This window comes from Hemitrygon akajei, unplaced genomic scaffold, assembly GCF_048418815.1.
Source record: "Hemitrygon akajei unplaced genomic scaffold, sHemAka1.3 Scf000045, whole genome shotgun sequence".
NCBI lineage: Eukaryota > Metazoa > Chordata > Chondrichthyes > Myliobatiformes > Dasyatidae > Hemitrygon > Hemitrygon akajei.
This window is the reverse complement of record NW_027331931.1, coordinates 3,919,958-3,935,745: the sequence shown is the minus strand read 5'-3', so window position 1 is coordinate 3,935,745 and position 15,788 is coordinate 3,919,958. Positions and strand designations below refer to the sequence as shown.

At 45.5% G+C, this 15,788-nt stretch overlaps 1 protein-coding gene across 1 annotated transcript in view; it reads left to right on the top strand.

Annotated features, from left to right (window-relative positions):
• The first annotated feature begins 4,673 nt into the window (after positions 1 to 4,673).
• The window catches only part of LOC140720622 (NACHT, LRR and PYD domains-containing protein 3-like), a 745,417-nt gene continuing 734,302 nt past the window's right edge, over positions 4,674 to 15,788 (top strand). The window contains exon 1 of the mRNA XM_073035454.1: positions 4,674 to 4,741. The gene's annotated coding sequence lies outside the window, so the exon portion shown is untranslated. The remainder of the gene's footprint in view (positions 4,742 to 15,788) is intronic.

Below are 15,788 nucleotides of genomic sequence, written 5' to 3'. Positions count from 1 at the left end.
GAGAGAGAGTGTCAGAATGAGACAGAGAGGGAGAGAGACAGGGTGCGAGAGAGAGAGAGAAAGAGAGAGAGGCAGAGAGAGGGGAAGAGAGGAGAAGAGAGTGTGAGAGCGAGGGTGAGAGAGAGAGAGGGTGAGAGAGAGACACACACACACTGTGGTATTTCGAATTATCAGGTGAACGAGTAGTCTTTGGGGTTCTGCAAGTCTGTGTCTTTATTGATGCTTTGCTGCGCGCTTGATTGTTCGATGGGGGTTGCCGATGCGTTTTTTTGCTCGGGGGGGAAGTGGTTGTTGCTTTGCTGCTGCTTATGCATAGGAGGGGGAGCTTGGGGGGTGGGATTTGGGGTTCTAACATTTAACTGTCATTCATTCTTCAGGGCACTCCTCTGTTTTCATGGATGTTTGCGAAGAAAGATAATTTCAAGATGTATATTTTATACACTTCTTTGATATTAAGTGTACCTATTGCAATCTATTCAAACGTAGGAGTGGGTAGCTTTCGTGGCTGGTTTGTGTTGGGTGCCTCGAAGCACGGGGGGCCGGGGAGGTGGTATCAGTGGTACAGTCAAAGCTTTTTTTTCTAACGTAGTCTGTATTGCCTTTGATGTCCGGTCAATATATATCAAGGATTGTTTCTCGGGGTTGGGGAGTCCAAACCCAAACGGCACAGATACAATGGAGCGGAGAGACCAGAGGGACCTCAAGGGTAATCTCAAGACACAGAACGAGTGAGTGTCTGGAACGAACTGTTCAGTGTTTGCATTCTTGGTTATCTACCCTGGGTTCAGTATTTTCTCCGTGTTTGGAAATCCCCACTCACTGTCGTCTGTCTGTGAGCAGCTGGAAATTAAAGAAACATTCAAGTTGATTTGATTTGAAATCAAATCAGAAAATGTTTGAAACCATTCCGACATAGGGGGTTGGAGCATTAACTTTGTTCCTCTCCACTGATATTCTTTATCTGTAGAGTGTTCCTTGGGCTTGCAGGATTCTCGAACATTAAGTTTGAATGATTTAGTCTCCTGGTATAAAACTTGTGTAGGACATTCAATTTAAATTCGCCATCTCACAGCACCGAAACAGGGCTTTCGGCCCATCTAGACTGTGCCTTCCTCTGCCTGATCCCATCCACATGCACCCAGACCATATCCCTGAACACCTCCCTCATCCATGCACCCATACAAACTTCTCCTATTTGCATTTGAAACCTGCATCCGCATTCATGTCACCCTCTGAGTGAGATTGTTCCTACTCCGATTCCAGTTTAATATTTCACTTTTTGCCCCAAACCCATGACCACACTGAACATGAGGGGCATAACCCTACCTGCATTCACCCTATTTCTACTATCATAGTTGTCTTTACCTCTAGCCGGGGTTCCCAACCTGGGGCCCACAAACCCTCCAGTTAATGGTAGGGATCCATGACAAACAAAAAATTTGGGAACCCCTGCTAGTACCTCCCCTCATTCTCCTGTGTTTCAGGGAATCAATTTCTAACCTGTTCAACCGACCCCTGTAACTCTACTCCTTAAACACCAGCAACATCCGTGTCCGGCAGGGCTCCTGCAGCCTCTACCCTATTCATGGGGATTTATCCATCCTAATTTACCTCAAGACAGCAAGCACCTGTTGTGTAATCCGTACACAATCCATGATCTGGCCGGCTTTTGTCATTTCCACTGTCTCTTCCTGTCTCCCAAGGAAACACAGGCACACAGAATTTGTTGAAAATCTCTCCCATCTCTTTCGGCTCCATGCACAGATTGGCACACTGAACATCGGGAGATATCTTGTGACCGTTAACAGGGCAGTAAGGAAAGCACAGTTTCTCTCAATAAATTATCCTGCACCAATTCGTGGAAATGTGCTCATTACAGTTGTTGTTTACAAATTTCACAAGGGTGATTATGGAATGAAAAGTTTTATGTATGACGGGCATTTTGTGTCTCTGGGCCTGTTCTCAATGGAGGGGTGGTGACTCTGGGAACAGAAATGTCAATGAAATCCTGAGTGCTGGATAGAGTGATAGGACAAGATGTTTTAAACAGGAGAGGAGTCTAGAATCTGAGGTCACACTCTCAATGTATTCAGTTGTATATAGGGACATTATCTTCCATACTTCTGTCCAGTAACAGGATCTGAATATCACCTGTATGAATGCCTAGTGTTGATCGTAGTTATAGGTTAATTGCAGGCACAAGAATATAATGGCATTTTAACTACTTAATTGAATAAATAAGGACCCTTAATGGATATCACCACAATGCATTGTGTGAGGCCCTTTGTAAATATCCTATATTTCACATTTGGAACAGACATTTCGCATCCAACAATGTGTTTTGAGTTTGTAACAGCTTCGGCACTGCTGTAAGTTCTGTAGAGATTAAACTACTAACAGATTTAATGGAGGCACCTCGAGACAGGGTTAAAACAGCCATTAGAATTTTAGTTTCCCAATTACAAAATGGCTGAGAGCTCAGCATTCATCTTTGTCACAATGAAACTCAAAGTATGTGAGGTTGTTCCTTATTTCCTATTTTCAGTTAGTTCTGCTAAGCCACTTCCTCCATTACCTGGGTAACAGCCCAGCAGAGCTCCAGAGTGTTGAACATATTTATCGGTCTCTGGTCACCGCCCCTCAGTGGCCTCAGGAGCCGGTGTGGAGACCCGGATACTATGAGCATTCACTGTATGGAATATATGATGTTTATGTTGCAATAGAGAGATAACTAATAAATGTAGGGATTGCATTTATGCAAATCTGTTTAGGATGTCACAAACAGGGGTCAACAGGGTTCACTCCCTCCACAATCCCCTTGTTCATTCATCCCTCCTCACTAATTTTCCTCCAGATACTTATCCCTGCATACGGCCTAAGTGCTACACCTACCTGTACACCCCCTTCCTCACCTCCATTCAGACACAAAACAGTCCTTCCAGGTGAGGCAACACTTCACTGCGAATCTACTGAGGTCATCTATTGTGTCCGGTGCTCCCGATGCGGCCTCCTTTACATTGGTGAGACCCGCCATCAATTGGGAGACCGTTATGTTGAGCATCTCCTTATCATCTGCCACAAGGGGGATCTTCGCAGTGGCCAAACATTTCAATTCTGATTCCCATTCCGACGTCTCGATCAATGGCCTCCTCGTGTGCCAAGATGTGACCACCCAGAGGGTGGAGGAGCAACACCTTATATTCCATCCGGGTACCCTCCAACTTGATTGAATGGATATTGAATTCTCCTTCCACTAAACAAATCCCCCCACCCACCTCTCTATTCCCCACTCTGAACTTTCATTTCTGCTCACCAGTCTATTACTTCCCCCCGGGTCTCCTCTTTCCCTTTGTCCTATTGACAATGCTCCAATTCTTTCATCTCCTGCCCTTGACCCGCTCATGACTTGACTTCACCTATCACCTATCAGCTTCCAGTTCGCCATTTTCCCTTCCCCGACCTTTATATTCAGATCACTTCTCCACCCCCCATCCCTCAGTAATGAAAAAGGCTCGTGGTCCAAAATGTGGACTATTTACTCTTCTCCATAGATACTGCCTGTTGTGCTGAGTTTCTCCAGCATTCTCTGTGTGTTGCTTTGGACTTCCAGCCTTTGCAAGCTTTCTACTGTTTAAGTATGATAATTACCGTAACAATTATTTGGTCTTTGTTGAGATTGTACCTGGAATATGGTGTAAAATCCCGCACCCCGTACTAACACGGGTTATACAGACCAAAGAACAAACGGCCGGAGGAACTCAGTGGGTCGGGCAGCATCTGTGGAGCGAAATGGACCGTCAACATTTCGGGCCGAGACCCTCCCTCTGGACAGAGAGTGGATGGGAAATAGTCAGAGAAAAGAGGTGAGGGGTGGGGATGGGTCAAGAGCTGGGGAGTGAGAGGTGGATCCAGGTGAGGGGGAGTTGGGAACGTGAAAATAGTGACAGAGGGTGGGAGGTGAGTGGTTGGGGCAACACGGAGCTGCAGAAATGGAATTTAATTCCATGGAGTATTAAAAAAAAGGTTATGGAGTACATGGTTTAGAGATTCACCAGACTGATTCCTGGAGGACGATGAAGATCAGTGATCGTTTTCACATAAAACAGAGGGCGGCAGATGTGTGGAGACCGAAGGGATCGAGGAAATGAGGATCGGGCAGAAACATGTGGCTGAGATGGAAGAACAGCCGCCATCTTGTTGATAGTTAGAGGGGCTGAATGGCCTCCTCCTGCTGTTTCTCACTTGATGTTTCAGTGATCCTGTCCAGTGAGGCTGGAGGAATGTGAATAATATTATTATTTATAAACATAGAAGTGATTTGAATGAAACCTTTTCTGGTCTGACTTGTGTATCGGATCGGGATGGGAATCGAACCCGTAACTCCGAGATCCGAGAGGTGGAGCGCTGGGTACGCCAAAGGTACCGAGGGCAAAATAAGAAATGTATCTGGTGTAAATATGAAATAACGTGTAAAATGCGGCAGGTAGGTCGGGCAGTGTGTGAGGGGCGAGGAGCAGAGTCACCAGGTCTGGTGGAAGACCCTCCACCCGACACGTTTCTCGCTCCCATTTCAAACGTAGATGTGCAGCATCCGCTGTTTACGCTTCCAAGGCCCCGCCCCCGCTCTCACAGACTCCGGATGGGCGGGGGTTTTCTTTCCGTTCTCTGTTGAAGCAGATCGTCGACAGGGAGCAGGAGGACCGATCGCTGTCTGTGGGACAAATTGATGAAGTTCTCCTCGGTGAGTATTGAGGCCGGTCACTAGGGTTGAACGCAACCGACAATATCCCATCGGTGAGTACTGAAGCCGATCCCGGGGGAGGGGAACCGGATGTCGGGCAGACAGTCCCGTTAACTTCCCCGAACTGGGGGCCTTGTCCCGCTTCCTGGATACAACCTGTCATGGTCGGTTCCGGAGTACGGGACCACACCGAACCGCCTGAGATGAGCCGCCGCTCAGCCCCTGGTGTTCTGGTCCCAGGAGCGGGATGAGATGGTGATGCCGAGATTGAACCCATCCATTAAGATGTACCTGGGGAACTTTACCTCCATCACCCGGCCCGGTATCGGATCCAAACTTCACCTGGATTGATGCCTGGGGTCGATAATTGTTTTACATATTTCCAGCACACTGGAAGCGGCCGTTCGGCCTGTTGTGTTCTTGCAGTCAGAGGGTTAAACAGAATAATCGCACCCTCGGGACACTGCTCCATGTGTGTGAGTAGTTTAATCTTTCCCCGTTCAGACAGGACAGTGAGATCCAGATCTCTCACGTCCTCTCGGGGGACTGGGAAGTTTATTTCCATCTTCTTTCCATTGCAACGACTTGCCGAAATGCTGACAGTGTTTCCCGATATCTGGCCCCATTAATGCGAGAATTAAGTCTTGTTCATTTATCTGGGTTTCCCGGAAATGTGTACACTCCCTCCGGAATTTCCAAAGGAGCAAACCAGGCTGTCTAATATTTCCACACGATTGGAACGGGGAATCTTTATTTTGTTTTCCATGTACAGAGGTTGAGTGAAAATCGTGTCTCCGGTATTCTCCACACAGATCAATACATTGCAGCAGTACTTTGAGGTAAAACAAATCATTCTGGTAACAGAGAAAGTGCACTGCGGTAGATATGTGGTGCAAGGTCACATCGATTTAGACTGTGAGGTCAGGAGTCCACTCATCACGCTGTTCGCTTCTAACAGCAGAATGGACACCGTCCTTGAGCCCGGTGGCATGTTTCTGTTTTATTTTATCTTCGCCCCGATGGGCGGGTGAGAAGTGAGAATGTTCAGGGTTGTGGGAATCTTTCATTATGTTGGCTGTTTTACTGAGGCAGTGGGAAGTGTAGAGAGTCCATGGAGGGGAGGTTGGTTTCTATGATGTCGTCAGCTGTGTCCACAGTTCTCCGGTATTTCATTCAGTTAAAGGAAGAGCAGTAGCCGTATGAAGATGTGAAGTATCGGGATGGGATACTTTCTGCGGTGAATTGATACAGCTTGTAGAGTAGAAAATGACATATTTTCTACTCTACAAAATGATTTGGTTTTACCTCAAAGTGAATCCCACGTGACCGAACCTTCCCGATCAGCTGCTATGCGGGATCTTGTTACAGACTTTACCAAAGTTCAAATGAACAACATCACTGCAAACCAACAACAACCCAAATCCCTAGTTAACTCTTAAATAATCTCCAAAATACTTGACAGATATGATGTCCTATTGGACAGTGTAGACGGTGATTTCCGCATAACCAATGCCGAACCGCCCGAGACTTCAGCTCACAGCAGCTTCAGCTCAGACTGAGAAAATTCCGATCCCAGCTGCAGAATTACCAACCTGGACTGAAGCCCGTAAACTGCCAGTTCCATATCCTCAGAGTCACCGGCCCAGTATTCTCACCCATACAAAGACGCTTTGGTGTCGGCGATTTGCCGTGGTGTTCCTGCCGTTTGTGATTCACAAACTGAGGTGGAATGGGAAACTAATGTCCCTCTGCCGAGGCCGCTGCTCAGGCTGGTTCCCCGGTCTGTATAGAGGATGCGATACACTTCAGCCGGAACACAGCGGATAAACCGAACACATTTGATTACAATTTTCCTGCTGTATGGGATTTTGCCCAGCACAGCTGGCTGCCATGTTTCCTGCAGTGTAGCAGGAACAAAATGTAAAATTATAAAGTAGAAATGCTGGGAACTCAGTACATCAGACTACATCTCTGCAAGGACAAATGGTGGAAGACCCAGTTCCAGAACGGAGACTGTCCGAGGTGCTGCCGATCTGCTGAGCATTTGGAAGTATTTTCTCCTCCTTACAAATTTCCTGCAACTGTAGTATGTTCTCCTTCATTTTAATGCACACAGCGTAACTGATTGCCACTCTAGACTGTAAATGCCACGCCACCCTAACCAATTTGTAAGTTCTGAGTTCATTGCGACCCTGGTGTAATACATCCCATACAATCAGTGTTCACAGCATCCTTTCCTCCCACAATCACTCTATTACATATGCTCCCGAGGCCACTGTCTCTACCCTGAGAAGCGGTGACCACAAGCGATAAAAAATTGTAACACTTGCTGCAGCTCTGACGGGCCGTTACCCTGGAAACAGAGGAAGTGGCTCACCGAAAAGAACCGAAAAAGGAAATAACAAACTCAACATAAGATGGTATGAGCTCCATTATGACAAAGGTTAACACTGCAGCCAATTTGTAACGGTGAAGCTAAAATTGAAATTGCTGCTTTTACCCTGCCACGTGCTGTGTTCAATTAAACCTCTGACAGTCCGAACTATCAAAAACAAAAACAATCCTGGAAAAGATGCAAAGCAAAACTTCTCAATGAAGACAAAGTTTGAAAGAGAGATTGCTGAAATATATCATTGCAGCAATGGGATACAGTCTGAAAAGGGATTGAAGAGGATGGTATATGTATAGCATTGAGGTAGTGGGATACAGACTGGACAGAGGTTGAACAAGATGTTTGATATATATCATTGAGGCGGTGAGATACAGGCTGGAGAAAGGTTGAACAAAATGGTTGATATATATCATTGAGGTGGTGGGATACGGACTGGACAGACGCTGAACAAGATGGCTGATATATATCATTGAGGCGGTGGGATACAGACTGGACAGAGATTGAACAAAATAGTTGATATATATCATTGAGGCGGTGGGATACAGGTTGGACAGAGATTGAACAAAATGGTTGATATATATCATTGAGGTGGTGGAATACAGGCTGAACAGAGATTGAACAAGATGGCTGATATATATCATTGAGGTGGAGGTAAACAGACTGGACAGAGGTTGAACCAGATGTGCAGAGGATGGGCAGATAGAGGTAGATGGCAGAAGTGGATGAAGTGCGATCTTTGTTGGTCCTCCCGCAAAACACAAATCCTGAAATAATAGTACGCACTAGTAGATAACAGATTCCGATATAACAAAGCCAGAACAAACGATAAGAATTTTGGTATATGTCATTTTCTACTCTACAAACTATATCAATTCACCGCAGAATGTATCGCATCCCGATACTTCACATCTTCATACGGATACTGCTCTTCCTTTATCTGAATGAAATAGCGGAGAACTGTGGACACAGCTGAGGACATCATAGAAACCAACCTCCCCTCCATGGACTCTGTCTACATTTCCCACTGCATCAGTAAAACAGCCAACATAATGAAAGATCCCCACAACCCTGAACATTCTCACTTCTCACCCTCCCATCGGAGCGAAGATAAAATAAAACAGAAACACTCCACCGGGCTCAAGGACGGTGTCCATTCTGCTGTTAGAAGCGAACAGCGTGATGAGTGGACTCCTGACCTCACAGTCGAAATCGATGTGACCTTGCACCACATATCTACCTGCACTGCACTTTCTCTGTAACCAGAATGATTTGTTTTACCTCAAAGTACTCTAAGTTCAAAATTCTTATCGTTTGTTCTGGCTATGTTATATCGGAATCTGTTATCTACTAGTGCGTACTATTATTTCAGGATTTGTGTTTTGCGGGAGGACGAACAAAGATCGCACTTCATCCCCTTCTGCCATCTACCTCCATCTGCCCATCCTCTGCACATCTGGTTCAACCTCTGTCCAGCCTGTATCCCACCGCCTCAATGATATATATCAACCATCTTGTTCAACCTCTGTCCAGCCTGTATCCCACCGCCTCAATGATATATATCAACCATCTTGTTCAATCTCTGTCCAGCCTGTATCCCATCATCTCAAAGATATATATCAACCATCTTGTTCAACCTCTGTCCAGCCTGTATCCCACCGCCTCAATGATATATATCAACCATCTTGTTCAACCTCTGTCCAGCCTGTATCCCATCATCTCAATGATATATATTAACCATCTTGTTCAACCTCTGTCCAGCCTGTGTCCCACCACCTCAATGATATATATCAACCATCTTGTTCAACCTCTGTCCAGTCTGTATCCCACCGCCTCAATGATATATATCAACCATCTTGTTCAACCTCTGTCCAGCCTGTATCCCACCGCCTCAATGATATATATCAACCATCTTGTTCAACCTCTGTCCAGCCTGTATCCCATCATCTCAATGATATATATCAACCATCTTGTTCAACCTCTGTCCAGCCTGTGTCCCACCACCTCAATGATATATATCAACCATCTTGTTCAACCTCTGTCCAGTCTGTATCCCACCGCCTCAATGATATATATCAACCATCTTGTTCAACCTCTGTCCAGTCTGTATCCCACCACCTCAGTGATATATATCAACCATCTTGTTCAACCTCTGTCCAGCCTGTGTCCCACCACCTCAATGATATATATCAACCATCTTGTTCAACCTCTGTCCAGTCTGTATCCCATCACCTCAATGATATATATCAACCATCTTGTTCAACCTCTGTCCAGTCTGTATCCCACCATATCAATGATATATATCAACCATCTTGTTCAACCTCTGTCCAGTCTGTATCCCACCACCTCAGTGATATATATCAACCATCTTGTTCAACCTCCGTCCAGTCTGTATCCCACCACCTCAATGATATATATCAACCATCTTGTTCAGCGTCTGTCCAGTCTGTATCCCACCACCTCAATGATATATATCACCCATTTTGTTCAATCTCTGTCCAACCTATATCCCACCGCCTCACTGATATATATCAACCATTTTGTTCAATCTCTGTCCAGTCTGTATCCCACCGCCTCAATGATATATATCAACCATCTTGTTCAGCGTCTGTCCAGTCCGTATCCCACCACCTCAATGATATATATCAACCATTTTGTTCAACCTTTCTCCAGCCTGTATCTCACCGCAACAATGATATATATCAAACATCTTGTTCAACCTCTGTCCAGTCTGTATCCCACTACCTCAATGCTATACATATACCATCCTCTTCAATCCCTTTTCAGACTGTATCCCATTGCTGCAATGATATATTTCAGCAATCTCTCTTTCAAACTTTGTCTTCATTGAGAAGTTTTGCTTTGCATCTTTTCCAGGATTGTTTTTGTTTTTGATAGTTCGGACTGTCAGAGGTTTAATTGAACACAGCACGTGGCAGGGTAAAAGCAGCCATTTCAATTTTAGCTTCACCGTTACAAATTGGCTGCAGTGTTAACCTTTGTCATAATGGAGCTCATACCATCTTATGTTGAGTTTGTTATTTCCTTTTTCGGTTCTTTTCGGTGAGCCACTTCCTCTGTTTCCAGGGTAACGGCCCGTCAGAGCTGCAGCAAGTGTTACAATTTTTTATCGCTTGTGGTCACCGCTTCTCAGGGTAGAGACAGTGGCCTCGGGAGCATATGTAACAGAGTGATAGTGGGAGGAAAGGATGCTGTGAACACTGATTGTATGGGTTGTATTACACCAGGGTCGCAATGAACTCAGAACTTACAAATTGGTTAGGGTGGCGTGGAATTTACAGTCTAGAGTGGCAATCAGTTACGCTGTGTGCATTAAAATGAAGGAGAACATACTACAGTGGCAGGAAATTTGTAAGGAGGAGAAAATACTGGCAAATGCTCAGCAGATCGGCAGCAGCTCGGACAGTCTCCGTTCTGGAACTGGGTCTTCCACCATTTGTCCTTTCAGAGATGTAGTCTGATGTACTGAGTTTCCAGCATTTCTACTTTATAATTTTACATTTTGTTCCTGCTACACTGCAGTAAAAATGGCTGGCAGCTGTGCTGGGCAAGATCCCACAGAGCAGGAAAATTGTAATCAAATGTGTTCTGTTTAGCTGCTGGGTTCCGGCTGAAGTGTATCCGCATCCTCTATACAGACCGGGGAACCAGCCTGAGCAGCGGCCCTGGCAGAGGGTCATTAGTTTCCCATTCCACCTCAGTTTGTGAATCACAAACGGCAGGAACACCACGGCAAATCGCCGACACCAAAGCGTCTTTGTATGGGTGATAATATTGGGCTGGTGATTCTGAAGATATGGAACTACCAGTTTACGGGCTTCAGTCCAGGTTGGTAATTCTGCAGCTGGGATCGGAATTTTTTCAGTCTGCAGTGAAGCTGAAGTCTCGGGCTGTTGGGCATTGGTTTCCGGGAAATCACCATCTAAACTGCCCAAAAGGACATCATATCATTCAAGTATTTTGGAGATTATTTCAGAGTTAACTAGGGAGTTGGGTGAAGTTGGACAGTGACGTTGCTCATCTGAACTTTGTTAAAGTCTGTAACAAGATCCCGCATGGCAGCTGATCGGGAAGGTTCGGTCACGTGGAATTCACGGGGAGCTGGAGAGGTGGATTCACACCGGGCTCGAGAACAAGAAACAGGGAAATGATGGAAGATGGTTTTAGCGAAATGAGGCCTGTGACGAGTGGGATGTGTGTGTCAGTGTCGAGAACTTTGTAATTCATTATTCATGCCATTGATTTGTATATAAATGTACAAGGCACGATTAGCAAGTTTGAATTGAGTTGAATTAAATTGAATTAATTTATTTCATCCTTCACATGCATGAGGAGTAAAAATCTATACGTTACGTTTCGGTCTAAATGTGGAATGTGCAATCGTAGTAATTTATAATATATTGAACAGTTCATATAATATAGAGTACACTCAAATCAGCGTTAGTTAATCAGTCTGATGGCCTGTTGGAAGAAGCTGTCCCGGAGCCTGTCGGTCCTGGCTTTTATGCTGCAGTACCCTTTCCCGGATGGTAGCAGCTGGAATAGAATGTGGTTAGGGTAACTCTGGTCCCCAATGTTCCTTCAGGCTCGTTTTTTCACACCTGTCATTGTAAATGATATGAATCATGGGAGGTTTACATCTACAGATGCGCTGGGCTGTTTGCACCACTCTCTGCAGAGTCCTGTGATTGAGGGAAGTGCAGTTGCCATACCAGGCAATGATGCAACCAGTCAGGATGCTCTCAATTTTGCCCCTGTAGAAAGTCCTTAGGATTTGGGAGTCGACCCAGAATGTCCTCAACTGTCTGAGGTGAAAGAGGCACCGTCAGTTCCCAGCTGTGTACCGCACGGAACAACGCACAGATATGTAACTGATTCCCATCGTGTTTACCACACACCCAATGATGCGACTTATTACCATAAAAAAGCATCATCAATACACAACGAGGAATGCAATGCAGATAGCGAACAGATTCATGGCTCCTACAGATAGGCTCAGCACTGATACAGTGTCTTCCACCTGAAATATTCACATACTGTCTGTCTTGTTGAATAATTCCAGAATTCTGTTTTATTTATGTCAAAGCTTCTTTTCCCAACTTACTGTTTTGGATGTATTAGTCTGCACTGTGCTTAACATGGTGCCATGTAACCATCTGATAATAGCCAGGTGATAAGTTCAAAGAAATCTTGACCGGGTTTAGGTGATAATAATGGTCTTAAAGTCCTGCGGTAGAAAATGTCGTGGTTCAGGACAAGATGTGTGACATTGCATTGGTCGAGCTGTCATAGTGATTCTACATAGACTCAAACCATTTATTGCCATAGGTGTCAATACCACGCGATGTTAAACGGAAAGGAGACTGTGAAAGTCAGGGGTGATAGAGAAGTCTGTTTTATTCAGTGACGAGAGGAATAAATGTGCCATTGGTCAGCAGAAGTGTTTCACCAAACACGGCTGTAACAGTTGTCCATTACTCACCAAAGCGGCACCAGTGGTAGGAGGAGCAAAGCAGTGGGCGCTGTCTGCTCAACCTGCATTGTCATTCCGTTGACACATCACTCCCGGTCCGAGACACAAGATTGGTTCCTAAAAGGGAATTGCCTGCAATATAGCGACTAGAAATCCTGGAGAATCCTGGCCCAGTGTACAATCCACGGAGAGCGCAGAAATGGACATCCTGTGACTACGGGTGGATGGGCGCAGGTGGTCCAAGATATTTGGAAATGTTTGCTTCACTTTAAAAACAAAACAGTGTTCTCCTTTGAACCCCAATTAATGTTTGACCATCATGTTATTATTGTTTTTTTGCTACAGAGCAGCAAAGCTGATCACACCTGTCTTCAAAATGGGTCAAGGTGCGAGCAGTAGGAGAGTTCCAGTGACATCAACATCGGGAAAGGACACGGGTATGTTGGCGAATTATTTTAATTTATAAACACTCTGCTGATTCTGCATCTGGGTATAATTCAATATCAGCAATTCACAAAATATTTGTGAAAACTGAGCAGGGAGATGAGAGAGAGAGTTAACATCTCTGGGGGAAACACAGTCACTCGTGGAAGGAGTACAGTTACCATCTGATCCTGCTCCTCCAGCAGATTGTGATGCACATTAAAATAGCGAGTTCCTCCAGAAGACAAGATATTCTGCAGATGCTGAAAGTTTTGGGCAACAAAAAGACACACAAAATATAGGCAGAACTTAGCAGGTCAGGCAGCATCCATGGAGAGGGATAAACAGTTGACGTTTTGGAACAGGACAACAAGGAAGAGAAAGTAATGTGACAATATCTAGAACTTCTGTTCCCTCATTTCCAGTCCGATGAAGGGCCCCGCCTGAAACGTAGATTGTTTATTCCCCTTCATAGATGCTGCCTGACCTGCTGAGTTCTCCCAGCATTTAATGAGATGTTCCAGAGGTTTGCTGAGGAAGGGGTTCACAAGGCAGGCAGACAGTAACCCAGAGCAGAGCGATGGTGATGGGCAGTACCAGGACAGTCATGGTGATGGGTTACTATATTCCCAGGAATAAGCAATATTTTGCAGACAGAGAGCTATATTCCCGGGGACAAGGAAGAGCAGCCTTCAACAGACAAAACACTGCTGCCCGAACCCGTTCCACACCGGGATCTGACACCACTCTGCGCTCCCACCCCTGCCTGGTGTCACCTATGCGTCCCCACACCGGTATATGACGTCACGTGTGCACTTCAGTACGTCACACTGGCGCTGTGACGGTTGAGCTTTACCGGCTAAGGGAAGAATTACCCGAAACACCCACACCACCCACTGTCAGTAGAGGAGTTACACTCTTCCCATTGGTGCGAAGCAATGTCAGTCACTGGTTACACCCAATAGCGGAGATGGGCCAGCCGAGATGGCATTACCCCCGCTGAGCACATTTCACGCTCGCACCTGAATCCCCGTCAAAGCGGAATAAACCTCAAAGAAATTGTCCCGCATTTTGAAACATTTCCATTTCCCTCCGAGAGAAGTTGGGGGTGTTTATGAAGCGCCTCGGGCGGCCGGAATCTGATGTATCGCAGAGCGGTAGGAGGAGACCGCTCGGCCTATTGTCTTGATGCCGGCTCCCTGAGGAGGTAGGGATCCCAGCAGAAGGAGGAGGGAGAGGGAATTAACTGAGAGGATAAATGTGGCGTGAGGGTTTGGATAGGATAGGGTCTGAGAGGTTGTTTGTCCCAGTCGTGGATTAGGGAGCATGATGGGGGAAGGAGCCCATTTACAGCGGTGAAGAGACATGAGGGGCTCGTCTGTGGAAACGTGAGAGCCCAAGAAGGTGGCGAGAAGAGATATTCACCACTTTGGTGGGCAAACGGTGGTAGACTGTAGTCTCATATTGTTCGTGACACAGATTGTATAGTTACTGTTCCGTGTGTTATCTGAATGTACTTGCCTGTGATGCTGCTACACGTCAGTGTTTCTCTGTACCTGTACCTTCCCGTACTTCCTCACTTGGCAATAAATTCAACAGGACCTGAGAAAACTCAGTGAGATTTGATTAGTGACGATCATCTTGGCACCTTGGTAGGTCAAATATAAAGAACATAGAACATAGAAATCTATAGCACGTTACAGGCCCTTCAGCCCACAATGTTGTGACGACCATGTAACCTACTCTAACAAATGACTAGAATTTCCTTGCATCATAGCCCTTTATTTTTATAAGCTGCATGTATCCATCCAAGAGTCTCTTAAAATACCCTATTGTATCCGCCTCTGTCACCGTCGCACTCACCTACCCCTGACATGCTCCTTGTACATCCATCTTAGCACCTTAATATAATGCTCCCTCATGATAGCCATTTCAACCTTGTGGGGAGAAAAGCTTCTGTCTATCGAAACAATCAAAGACTCTCATCCTATACACCTCTGTCAGGTCACTACTCGTCCTCCTTAGCTTCAAGGAGAAAAGACCAATTTCCTCAACCTATTCTCATCAAGCATGCTCCCTAATCCCGACAACATCCTTGTAAATCTCCTTTGCACTATTTCCTTTGCATCCATATCGTTTCCAGTAGAGAGGTGACCAGAACTGAACACTGTACTCTCAAGTGGAGTCTGATCAAGGTCTTAAAGAGCTGTAACATTACCTCACGCTCTTGAACTCAATTCCATGGCTGATCAATGCCAACACACCATATGCTTTCTTATCAACACTGTCAACGTGTGCAGCAGCTTTGAGTGTTCTATCGACACTAACCCCAAGATCTCACTGATCCTCCACATTGCCGAGAGTCTCCCCATTAATATTACATTCTGTTTTCAAATTTGACCTACCGAAATGAACCATTTCACGCTTCTCAGTATTGAACTCCATCTGCCACTTCTCTGCCCAGTTCTGCATCCTATCAATGTTGCACTGTACCAGCTGACAATCATGCAGATGCTCCACAACAATCCAAACTTTCGTGTCATCAGCAAACTTACTAACCCATCCTTCAACTTCCTCATCCAGGTCATTTGTAAAAATCACAAAGAGAAGGGGTCCCAGAACAGATCCCAACGGGACACTATCAGTCACCATCATCCATGCAGAATACGAATAATCTACAACCGACCTTTGTCTTCTGTGGGCATGCCAATTTTGGATTAACAAACCATATCTCCTTGGAT